This window comes from Pararge aegeria, chromosome 4 (assembly GCF_905163445.1).
Source record: "Pararge aegeria chromosome 4, ilParAegt1.1, whole genome shotgun sequence".
NCBI lineage: Eukaryota > Metazoa > Arthropoda > Insecta > Lepidoptera > Nymphalidae > Pararge > Pararge aegeria.
This window is the reverse complement of record NC_053183.1, coordinates 15553763-15567227: the sequence shown is the minus strand read 5'-3', so window position 1 is coordinate 15567227 and position 13465 is coordinate 15553763. Positions and strand designations below refer to the sequence as shown.

At 37.0% G+C, this 13465-nt stretch overlaps 1 protein-coding gene across 4 annotated transcripts in view; it reads right to left on the bottom strand.

The window, feature by feature from the left end:
* LOC120623404 (maternal protein pumilio) overlaps positions 1-13465 on the bottom strand; it is a 106672-nt gene that overhangs the window by 14171 nt on the left and 79036 nt on the right. The gene's annotated exons all lie outside the window — the stretch shown is intronic.

Sequence of the window (13465 nt, the reverse complement as noted above, 5' to 3'; positions counted from 1 at the left end):
CTAAGCTTTTTAGTGAGATTATAACATCAGATCAGCAACAAAATATTAACTTAATCAATAATATACTAATTTTGATACCTTCGTGCCTACATAGATACGGTGGTTTCTATTACCGTAGTTTAGATAGAAAGACCGCCGTATATCTATCGAATTATGAAAAACCAGAAAAAATACATGCTAGATAATAGATATTATAATTTTTGGGAGCTAGAGTTTTCAACCTTTGAACTTTCCAATTCTCAATAGAATATAAATTTTACAACAGCCGGATTTTGGATACGGCATTATATCTTAAGCCTTTCATAGTGCCAAAGGCGATGACCACAAACTGTTAAAGTAGCTATCGCTTTCCACAGTTACGATCAGGCATATTAACATATCATTTACAAACTTAAATACTACACAAAAAAAATAATTTATAAATAATCATTTAAACATTTTTAAAGCTATTTTTCGGAGACCGGCCTTAAAGGCGGGCAAGTTCGGCGGTTTGGACGAGCATGTTCGTATCTAAACAAAGAAGGTCCTTAACAAGGAAGGGCCTTGTTAAGGTTTTTAAGACCGGAAACAATTTTTTCACCGAAATATAATAGGAATATGATATGAATAGAAATATGATAGGAAGTTAGTCTGGCTGGGAAGGGAATATCACATGATACAAGTTATGCAATGATAATATTTTAATATCTACTAAATGTGTGATCCACTCAAAAAGCTCCGGGGTCGTAAATCACGTCTGTTATGTACTCTGAATAGCATGTAGATATTTAGAATGAGGTGATTCAGTGATAACAGAGAGCGTAATAAGAGTGTGATGTCACCGCAGCCGGGCGGGCTCCATTTACCTGTTGAGAGGAGATTAGTTGGCGTGGTTCCAGGGCAGGCGCGCACGCCACTACCTACTGCGAGGTGTAAACACGCCGATACAACTTGATAACACTACCATTGCCGCTGCCATCACTACCACCTGCCACCTGCCCACACGTGTAGCACTGTTTCAGTTACAAATCAGGCAGATATTCCTTGGCACAAAATGATCTATCTGCTATGCGTATCCATTATGATAATAATGACGCGTACGCTTGGAAAATGTGATTATTGAAACAGACTTTTACCTTACGCTATTCCGAAGCGGTGATATAGGTAACGGAGGATGATGTAGCTCGTTGGCACAGCATATAACAATGTAATGCGTTGGTTTAAGTATAGGCCTTATTAGAGTAACGTCTCCGTCAGTCTCGGTCATTATCACTAACACCTGGCAATATCGGTATTTAAAGAGGAGGCGTTACACAGCCCGCCAACCCTCGGGTCTAAGCACTACATACACCTCTCTTATGATAAAAAGAGGTAGGACATTAACTCGTCTGATATATTAAGAAATAATGATTATCTACATCGCTGGCTACATTTAAATGATTAGTAAAATCCCATTCTGTGTGAAGTGATGGTAAACTTCGAAACAGATGCCAGCCATCAGGGTAATTTTAATTACGGTGCTCCTACACTCCGGTGCCTATTTCATTTTTCATTAGCTAATTGACACGAAATGATTATCTGCGTTCAAAACTCCGCGGGCGAGCAGATCTTAAGTCTCCTTCGGTGGGGGATCCGCGTTTGATCTCGCGGCGCGGGCTTGCTGTTCAATGTAGCGAGGTGATGTAATTGGCGCGCGGGAGAGCACGTGCGCTAAGCTGGCCAACTTGACCGCAACAAAATTAAGTCGTGTCGCTGGAAGGTGGCGGCGTGGCACCGTCTCGCATTCAATTAGACGTTCAGTAATCCGGCTGCGGCGAGCTTCGATACCAATTACGGGGTTATTAGTGACGGAACGCTCGTGCACAGCTCTGTCTGCTCACCCGATGCTTTGTTGTGCGCTTTACAAAATCATAGCTTTAACCGTTTTGAGAGATTCCGTGCCGTATTTAGCGATTGTTTAGTAATAACTTGGCAGGTTTTCTTATCATTAAAGTCAAAGGAGAATTTAGACTGAAGAAAAATACGATTTTGTTTTTCTTACAAATAGAAATAAGATATTAATACTAATTGTCAAGTTTCTAAAAAGATTCGATAGTAAACAGCTTTAAAGCTTTTAGCTGCCCATGAACATTTTACAGTACCAAAGTATCTAATCCAGGAGGATAACTATTAAGAATAATAATGCGAGGCCGGCTTTTGAGGTGTTTTGTTCTCCGGACCCTTTAATTAGCTCGTACAAATAGAGATTAGGAAAATGGTTGGTATTATTTAAAATCATTCTTCCTAATTGTTACAGATAGCAAAGACACGGGAAATGGGTCTCTATGATGCTCTACTTTAAGACTTGATGGTAATTTTGGGATCGTCAACAAGCCGAACCGCCAGATTCTGAGTATGGTGGAATGTAGAGAATTTATTAAGGTGCCCTGGCCTTGGAGACGTGAACCGTACTCCATATGAGTAACATGATCTTTGCATAGCAGTAGCTTAAGCAAAGCGACAGTGTCACTACTTTTTTAAAACTTAGCCTTGAGCAATCCAAATATTATTTGATTACATTTGTGCTGTAGAGGTACTCGTAAATACCCTCGGCGACATGTGGTAATTTTGTAAACAAGCTTTTTAATATTGGCGCCGGTGTTATTTTTCTTTTCTCCTGGTAATGAATAAAAGTAATAATCAGCAATTCAAGTAGTAATGGCGAATAGATGCTGTGTCACGGAGCGGGCGGCGAGTGGCCGTGTTAGGGAGTCGGAGACATTTATTATTTACGCGGACGATGACGAGAGGACGTCGTAGCAGTACTCCCGCGAGGAATTCTCGCTCTAGGCGTCGCGACTGCAAACAAATTACGCGACAAAGCAATCAATTACAGCGACAAGAACGTAGCTGTGCCTCTCGAATCGAACGCTACGTCAACAAGAAGCTTTTAGCGGCGACTGCGAGGTGCTTCTACAATCTACGAGCAGAGCCCGATACCTGCGCATTAAACATCTATTCAGCGTAATTGTTTACCCAGAATAATGGAACATTTACCTACAATAAAGGAGCAAAGAAAAACATTTCAGAAGTTACACAATTAGATTGTCGATCGAATACAAAAGCTAATTTAGGGAGAATCAGAGTCGACGAGGTCGGAAGTCCAACGAGATTACTGGGATACCCGCGGCTTGCGCTCAGTCGCTGTCGCCGTGGCTGACGTATCTTGCTCTAACGAGTTTATCTGCCCCGCGGGCTGCCGCTACCTCGCCGACTCTCATCTCTCACGCTATCAGCGGCTAAATGTAATCAATTTCAACGTAATCATTTTGTTGACAACGTTGTGAAACAAAAATATACCTATGCCTCCCTTGGCAATTTTTCAGTTAAGGTCAGTCTACGTCATTCGCTGGAGCTTAATAAATATAACTATTATCATGTAATGAATTCTTGGCCGCGATCAGGTAAGTTAGGTAATGTTTCATGTACAACGAATGAAAAACTTGTTCGTGTTATTAATTACGCGATTTCATTGGGTACCTATTACTGCCTTCGCGATAGAGCGCCTGTAGATTTTCATGAAAAGGTGGCAAAGGGCGAGGGCGGGCTCAAGTTGGGCGGAGCGAAACCACGCCCACGTCACCCACGCCCTGTCAGAATTACAACTTGATATTTGTATTGACGAACACTTGCCATTATTTTTAAGTACAGCTTTAACACATTTTGCGAAAAGTTATGACAGTACTCCCCTTAATTGGCGAAATAGGTATGACTTTAAAATAAGTTTTATTGTACTCTGTACATAAACATTCAAAAATACGTTATTCGAATCATTCTTTGTTGTCATCCTCCTTTTGCAACAGATGATGAAGATGTATTGCAAAATAATTCATATTTTTACAATTTCAGTACAATTTGGTACAAGTTGAACATAATGAAATCAATCCCTCTCATACGAATTTGCATGAAAAGGATAAAGAATATTAATATCAAAAGATAATAAAATTAACACACTATAAAGATCTGTGGTTTTAGTGTAGGCGCCTTTAAAATAAATCGAAAGCAATTTGTCAACAGAAACGTTATTCATGGTCTCTGTCGTCGTCACTCAGGAAGAGAGCGCGACACTGTGACGCGTCGTCTGAACTGAGGAAGAAGTATAACTGCTGCAATAGAGCTGCGCTACGGATCACTTTTGTCGTCTGTTCATCAAACTGCTACACAAAGTCAAAACATGTTTCTATAGCATTGAATTGACCAAACCGCTGTAACCTTTTTAAAATGCAGAGACGGGAGTATTTTAAATATATATTTTTACACTTTGTCATGATTAATCAGGTCTTCGTTATAAGAAAACAATACGTCTAAACCAATGTTAAGGCATAAACTCATGTAGTGGAACACGAAAATATAGAATGGAGCAATTTACAATATTTTATAAGAAACACAAATAGAGTCAAATATACTGTTTGTCTTTTTCACTTAAAATTAGGTATTTTGAAGACACGATTCGCTGAAATACTTAGAACTTATACACCGAGAGGAGTATTTTCCATATTAATAGATAGATATTTGAATATAAAATTGAATTGATGAAGAAGAACTTTGATTTTGTGTATGGATCTGTTAAATGCAACAAAATGGATTTTTTTTTTATACTACGACAATTCACACATCGCCATCTAGTCCCAAAATAAGCGTAGCTTGTAGTACCACGTAGTACCCATAAGGTACTAAAATAACTGATGAATAATATACATAAATACTTATAATATATAGATAAACACCCAGACACTGAAAAACATTCATGTTCACCACACAAATATTGTCCAGTTGTGGGAATCGAACCCACGGCTTTGGACTCAGCAAGCAGGGTCGCTGCCCACTGCGCCAATCGGCCAATTTGTCGGGAAAAAACATTATTAATTAATTATTGGTCGTCGTCACGGAAGAGATCGCGTTACATTGATTGACACAACGAATGACGTCTGGACGAATGAAGAAAGTAGTTGCAAAATGGATCTAACATTGTTGTTTGGTTCATCTAAATGTTACAAAAAGCAGTCATGTTAAAATTGATTAACAAATAGCATTAAAGTCAATTAATGCTTCTTTTATCATTTCGAGAACAAGATGCAGAGTAATTTTTAAAGCGTACAGACTAGGTACCTGTTTTTAAGATAGATGAATTTTGCTTGTTTGTGTCAGCGTAATCAATCGATTGGGTTGGTTAGACAAGTGGATTGCAAGCAAGGAAAGGTAGATCACATTGTGAACTAACTGCAGTGCAGTACCTTCTGCTGATTCACATTGAAGCAGCATAGATCAATTTGACGAGGTCGTTCGTGCCGGAGGCTCGAACTTTGTTCATGCGAAAGTGAGGCCGAAGTCATACGTACATATCCAACCGACTCTGGCATAGTTGCTCCTATTTAAAACGTGTATATATTATAATCGAACTCGGGGCGCATTAAAAGATGTTGGACTATTTAGCGGTCGCATTGGTGGCTGACGGCTGCAGTCGGTGGTCGGGCGCGCCCGGACGAGGCTTTTATCAAAATTAGCAGGCGCGCCCGCGCCGCGGCGCACCCCGCTCATAAAACACCACCGTCATCGCCGCATCGACGACTTGGGAGCCACACCTAGCTGTCGCACCCTTATAACTCACCCTCCCGCCCGCTATTCCGAGAATAACATATTTTACTAGGCATCCGCACGTATATCCAAATTGGCAGAGAAACAACACAAAGCGAGCCACGTCCGGCAACATTTTTCACCCACTTAAAGTCCTAAATGGCTATCATAGGGATAAACACGGTCGGCAGAGATTTAAGCGGCTCTAACGAAACCGACGAACTGGAATAAAGTAGAGGCAACATTTTGAAGAATGTTGGATTTATGAGGATCAGTCTGTCACGTCTTACATTTCCTTCTATTATGGCACTTGTTTTATTTTGTAAAGGGAGGATTGTGATATTTCAAATCGTAACTCACTGTATAAATTACTTGCATTTAGCACTTACAAGAAAAAATTAGCAGATATAAAAGAAACTAAAAAAAAGATACACTTTTAGCACCCAAAAAGGACATGTTAAATTTTTTTTTACGAAGATCATAAAGATGTTTTTAAAGTTATGACCAAATTAACATCTTCTGTTTTAAGGGGACATCTTTCTTATCATATTCTTAGGCATATACCACATAGAAATAAAATAACAAATAGAATTCAACCAAACACAGTCAGAACCTAGAGAGAGTATAATTTAATGTCGAAATAAGGTTTAATTTTATTTTGAGACGATCTGAATGGTAATGGCTTTAAATCGGTGATCAAAGTGTGTATGCTGGTGACACAATAAGTTGGTCAAGCGGCCGAGGTAAGGCTATATAGTTACTACTCTATCCAGTCAGTAGTTAACAAACATCTGTATGCAAGCAGAGTCTCAGCGACGTAGCTATTTCTCCACTAATGTTCTAAGTTAATTTAAAAAAGAAAACTAAGTTACCCGCGATTTCCTTCGCTTAAAAAAGTATATCGCTATGACACTCCTTATATAGCGGCCTTTTATTTTTATTTTTCCTACACACGTCACGACAAAATTGGTCAATATAGAAAATTCCATCAGACTCATATCGGAGTGTAGAATTTGGATTACTGTAGACGAGATCCTGCTAGTACAGTGTTAAAGAACTCAATCAAAATTCTATAAATAATATCTAAAAATGAAATTACCTTTCCAGAGATAGAAAGACAAAGGAATAGAACTCAAATAACAAGTTTTTAAGTGTTGTAGAGTTTGTATATCGTTATTATAACAGGCCATATACCTATAACGCAAAAAAAAAGATGAAGATACAAGATGACAGGTAAAACTACGACTCAATAGTAGTAGGTCAAGGAACTAAAAATTGAAAGAAAAGCGACTGAGAACTTAAGTCTAAGTTATAGGTACTGATAGGTGACAAGATTGCAGTCAATAAAATGTGCTAAGTTAAAATGCTTCTCTTGTTTCGGATTTCCTTGCATATAATTAATACAACATAGACACCGGAGCAAGAGTTAAAGATTTCAACATTTTATAGCTCAACTTACAGACGTTGATTAAATAATGAATTGTTATTTATGCAATTACGAGTTAATCATTACTTTAATATAATATCAGAACGATTTCTCCTTTATCAAAAAATGCCAAGAACTTTCAACACCATGCTTATTTAAGTACAAAGTAATAAAAGCATAATATGCATCTGATACAGATTTCAAGCAACTAATTTCAAGCTTGTATTTTAAGCCGTATATAGCCGTATACTATACGTAGCAGTAAAATTTTCCAACGAGCAGATAAAAACACATTACATAGGCGTAAAATGCATCTGAAATCCATTTCTACCATATTTTCAGCGATAGGTATACCTACTCGATTCGGCAAATGTTAGTAGGTCGCGATGTAGTGCAAGACTGCAACAAAACGGAACCTACTTCCTTATCTTACTATTTGTATACTGCATGTAGGAGTTTCTATCTAGGTTTATAAGACGTAACAACATAAAAAGTACAAATCATCGTTTTGTTATACAGGCACTGGTAAATACATATTTAAAACCTACGATTAGGACCTCGTAGAGAAGGTAGGAAATAAAACATTAAGGATGCAAAGGTGGTGAAAAAATGAATATATTAAACAGTAATACGAGCCAAGTAATCACACGCACGCAAGAAAACGTTACTACCCCGTACACCAGGAGAAATATTATTTATAAAACCAATAATTCACCTACGTTCACTTTAATTTCGGTTCATTTTCAGAGTAATAAATTTAAAGGAAAAGTATAGCATTTGGATATACTAATGATACAAGGTTTCAGTGTAAATTGTTATTTTTTAAGTACAATACAAACACAAATTTTCAAAAACACATGACGCCAGGCCTCCCGATGGCACACATATTTATATATAAAGTCACTTAGCTAAAATACCGCGCAAGTGAAATGATCAAAGTTTCCAGGACGAACAAAAAAACAATCTCTTACCCATATTACGAGAAAATCAAATAGAGGATAAACCCACCAGTATTGTTAACAAGAACTTTTATTATTAACAGTATAGACAGGTTTATAATGCTATTTTTTTTTAATTATATAAGAGTGCTGTTTAATGTATCTGTTAAAAACTATGCTAATTTTACTTATGCGGTATTGTTAGCTAAGCGATGATCAATCTATGAATCGCGATATCATTATTCTATTAAATCTAGGCGATTCAATTCAAAACACTCTTAATCAAAATATTCTAACTTAACTTCTGACAGTGATTGTACGAACTTGGTTTTTTATCCCTTTGGTGTAGGGCTGCGGTCCTATAAGGGAGTCCTAGGTTCGATATCCGGCAGAGGCAATATAGATGTTAATAATAAAACATTTTCTGTGGTCTGAACTGGTCGTGCCGCCAAGAGATGTACCGTTCTGGTACGATGCCGCAAAGAAATAGATTTCCGGCTTGGGTTTAATTCAACTCAACATACCAACAGTTTAGCTCACTAACTACTATCTTAGACTGCACTATACAACCATTCTCGTGGGAACCGTTAGTCAGTCAGTCCACGAGGATGCAAGGATGATCACGGTGCAAAATTTCACCTTAATTGATTTAGCAGTTAAGCCTTGCATAGGTAATTAATAAAGAAAGAGCAAAGTTTTTCATACATCCATGTCATAGTGAATCAGTGTCTAGATGACATATCTTAATATATATAAATCTCCTGTCAAGATGTTTGTCCGCGATGGACTCCTAAACTACTTAACCGATTTTAAATTAAATTGGCACACCGTGAGCAGTCTGCTCCAACTTAAGAGATAGGATAGCTTAGATCTTTATCTTTCTTACTATAAATAGTCGCAATTTTATTTTATTGCAAATTATTTGTCTATAATTAATTGACAGTCACATGTTATATATATATATATATATATATACTACTATACTCATTTAAGGCTTAGCGATACTGAATACTTTAAAAACAAAATCTAACGCAGACGAAGTGCTAGTTTATTATAAAAATTGACCAAATATCGCTAACGCAATCGCACATAATACACTGAAAAATATACTCAGAGAAGGTGTTTAAAATTATAATAGTGCTGTGTCACAGTTCTAATGCGGTTCTTTAAAAGCTTTAAAAGTAAAAAAAGAACACCATCTAGAGGGATATTATTCTCTACACCAATTTATACAATTTCAGAGAAGATTCGTTCTTAAACATTTTAGCACTTTAGTGCAGCAACTGCAGTTGTCAGATGGTGCTTATATGAATAGAGTTAGAAAACGGAAATACAACGTTAATTGTTGAATATAGTGGGATTTGTAAAGTTGAAACATCAAGCATACGGCATCACTAAGGACTGAAGTACCCCCTACATAGTCCCTAAGTTAATAAATATTAAGTGTCGTAGATATCTATTATATAAATATTAATAAAATAAAAGAAAAATATTTTATTGCAGACTGACTGTTCGACTTGTCTACATTTATATTAAATTTTGAACAATGAGAATAAAAAAGCACCAAACTCAACCATAACTAACTTAACTTTTGCATGTGGAATTTAGTTAAATTGAAATAACCAAATTTAACACCCAAAAATGAAGAAAGCGTTACATTCATGAGCAACAAACGCGTACTTTCTAAAATTTCGTGAGTACTGATTTACTTTTATTAATTGTTGTTTTATAAAATATAAATACTGCAGAAATCTTCTTCATTTGCAAATTAACATGTAGTCAGATCTTAATCAAAAGATAGAGCTCTTACTAGTTAAGCCACTTTTACAGTAATCATTTACTTGTCTAAGTTAAAAGCCGTTAGAAGTACATCGACCTCTAACGGTGTTTTGATCTCAATATTTTTTTCTGTAGCGTGGGTCACTTGAGGCCGTATGACACACAGGTGGAATCACGCTGTTTTTTTCGCAAACTAAAACTCCCGATTAAAGGAAACCAAGCAATCGAATGACAGCTAATAATGCAGGCGCCTATGGGGGTATGCAGAACGGAGACAGTGAGATGGTAGAGGTGAATGTACGCACAAAGTGTGCCACGAGCCGGAGAAATACTTCGGAATGGATACCGTTAGTGGAACGCGGTCAGGCCGGCAGCGGTACCGGTGTTCGTGTCCACAATATCGCCACTTAATCGCTTTCGATTTAATACACTGAAAAGCTTGAAAAGTTAAAATAAGTACGTGTACACAGTTCCAACAGACAACAAACGAAGTAGTCAATTAGGTAAGCCGATATCAAGTTTAGTCAGGATTGAAGCCTTGTTAAGGTACTCCCGACGCTACGTCAGCAACTTGTTTTAGCGTAGGAATCGGAGCGTTTCTAATATCCACGCTTTGACTCGGTTTCACCGCACGCTTCTTGCCTTCGTTCTTATTTATTCGTTTTGCGAAATCGTTTGAAATCTGATACCATTCAAGCGAGTTATTGAGACTCTTAGATTCTCAGGAAACTTCACACGGACTTCTTGCAGTCTGAGTTACCTATTGAATTTCCCTATTATTACACCTGGTGAATTGCGGTCGATTTCAACTTTTACAGAAAATCTTTCTTACATCTCTACGTATACCGCTTACCTGCTACATTAAAGAGAGGCATCTCCTACATGGACTATATCGCATCTCGGTACATCGATTTTTTATAACTTAATTGCCAACCAATTTTTCTTTATAATTTCAATCTTATCCCACAGAAACCAGTCTATTTTTCGGGAGTAAAAAGGATTCGTGACATAGGCTCCTTCTCACTCCCGAAAAATAGACTTGAATTGAATAGGTATGCAAATTATTATCACGTCAATCCGCAATACCGCTGCTGTGTGTAACGACGACAAACCTTTCGCATTTATAATATTAGTAAAGATTAAACATTGAGGTGCACGGGTTCAGTGAAAGCAGCCTCGTGGTAATGAGAGTGTAAAAGCGGGCACAAATGAATATTTTTCACAATAATTGGTGTGGGTGCAGGTAAGGCGTGAAGCGCAGCGCGAGGGTGGCGCGGCGGGCGCAACAATTTGCATCACAAATGCGGGTGGAGGCCGCGATGCGCCCTACGCCGCCGACCAGCGCGGCTTCCACCCGGATCAGACAATATCACAATCAACGTCGCGTGGACGCTTTTTGGCCGTTATATGATTGTCGATTGTGGTTCGCCATAATCGCAGCTAAGACTTGTTTCCAGCTGCTGTTTACGATTTCTATTTTTAACATCGTGAATTTAGTTCGGTATCCAGATTGAATAGTTATTATTTTATTGACAACTATGAATTTAAGATTCATAGTGACTATTGGAAAAATAGATGTTAAAATACTAAACCTCAACTCGCATTTTCAGTACAAGCAGAAGCGATGACTTGCGATGATGATGAACAAAATATCACTGAATGAATAAGTCCTCTAAAATTTCCGTCTGTATCGGAATTTAAATGTTATGTAAATAAAATAAATTGATTAGGAAACGATTAATTCATTACCAACTTCCCTCGCGACGCGTGTTAACGATGTGATAAATAAGAGGTGAAGATGACAGAAGTCATAACAAAAGATCAGTTCACTGAATAAATAAAAGCCTTCTAAAATTGCCGTTCGTATGGGAATTTAAAATGTAATGCTAGTAAAAGCGGCCGAGTTGAGAAGTGATGAATTAATAACGAAGTTCCCCCGCGACGCGTGATGACGGCCAACAAGAGTAGCGCATTAGACGCCAACTCTGAAACTCGCCAAAATCTCTTACTAATTATCGCTTTTATTTTTCTTCGTAATTTTTATTCAAAAATAGAATAATACAAAACTTGTTACTTAAACTCGATACGAAAGAATGTAAAATAATTTTTTAGGTAAATGAATATTGATAACCTGTAAAAATGATGTTTTAACGCCTCGTTGGTTTAGACCAAAAGTTGATTAGACATTGGTTTTTTTCTGTAAAGAAATTCTTAGTACCAACTACCATGCCAAAATCAGGAGTTAAGATATTGTCGCTTTTGTAGCCTTTGAAAGTACGTGAAGGTTGTTAGTGATAGTTATGTAAGGTAAATTCTAAATTAAACTCTTTTATAGGGGGTAAGTCATACCGCCCAACAGTGGGCACAAATAATCTATGAATTATGCAAGTTTAATGGCAAATGGTTTGGTGAATGCTGTGAACGCTGTGTCCTTTCATGTGTGATATGCCGGTTTCTTTTCACGGTAATAGTTTCAAAACAAGGCAAGGTAATGGACATGACAGGTTGAAGCACAAGGCCTAAATACTCTAAAATAATATAATACGAGGCAAATAACAAGTGAGGGGCGTGTTAACTAAACATCCATTTACGTTACAGTCAAAGAGAAAAAAGAGTCAATATAAATTACGAAAAACAAAATTAAATCGAACAATTAATCTTCACGAACAAATGAACATGGTTTTTAAAATTCTAAGTCAGAAGTTTTGCGGTGAAATATGACGACTATCCGCGGTAAACGATGCAATCACGGGCGGATTTGTGTCTAAGACTTACCTCGTCTGTCATTCCACCTTTCTGCTAAAAAAAACATTACCAGGTGAAAGAAACGTTGCTGACTTTGTTATTTTAGCATTTATTGTAGATACACTAAGATTTATAAACCGAGCAGTATTTTTAATATTTCTAAAAGTATTGATCTTAGAACAAAGTTTCATAACTTTGTTCTAAGATCAATACTTTTGGAGAAATAACTGCCCTACAGTTAAAGTAAAGAATACGCAGTGACAAACCAAACATCAGCTTTGTTTACTTTTAAGGTCAAATACGTTAAGATAGTTATAGTCATTATAGCTAATACATATTTGCAAATTTTTTGTATGTTCATAAAAATATTTCCACAGAAGAATAATTTTAACATAAACTTATAGTGCAATATACAAGGCTGCATAAAATTAGTAATTTGTATAAAGAAATTTGTAGGTATACAATAAACTGATGAACTACTGGTTGACACCTTAAAGATGATTCTTAAAAATCTATATAATTTCATACTTTGTATAATAAACGTAAGCTTATCCTTAAAATTCCTATTATTGTTAAGTAAAGTTAAGGATTAACGAGACAAAAACTTGGGTTTGATTTATTGCTCTAGCCGTCTTATAGGTTCCTTTTTAAATGACAATGTGAGATGGTGATACGAAAAAGAAAATCTGAGACTAGATCTGGGCCCGTTTAGAGTCCTATAGCCTTAGTACAAGAGTTGCTCGCTCGCAATAAAGATGTTGCAAGAGTTGTTTGCGCTTATCAAACTCTATATTGTCGAAGTAAAATGGAAATAACGTCACTCGCTTTAGAGTCGCAAATCATGTACGTACGAGCTAATCTTTTACTAGGGCTTACTGGTAGTTTTACAGTTAAGTCAAGTTTAAAGTTTATGAACGTAGTTATCGAAACCGTGTCACTAACATGTACAATTTTTTATGTAATGTATAAACGTATCAAAAGCCCC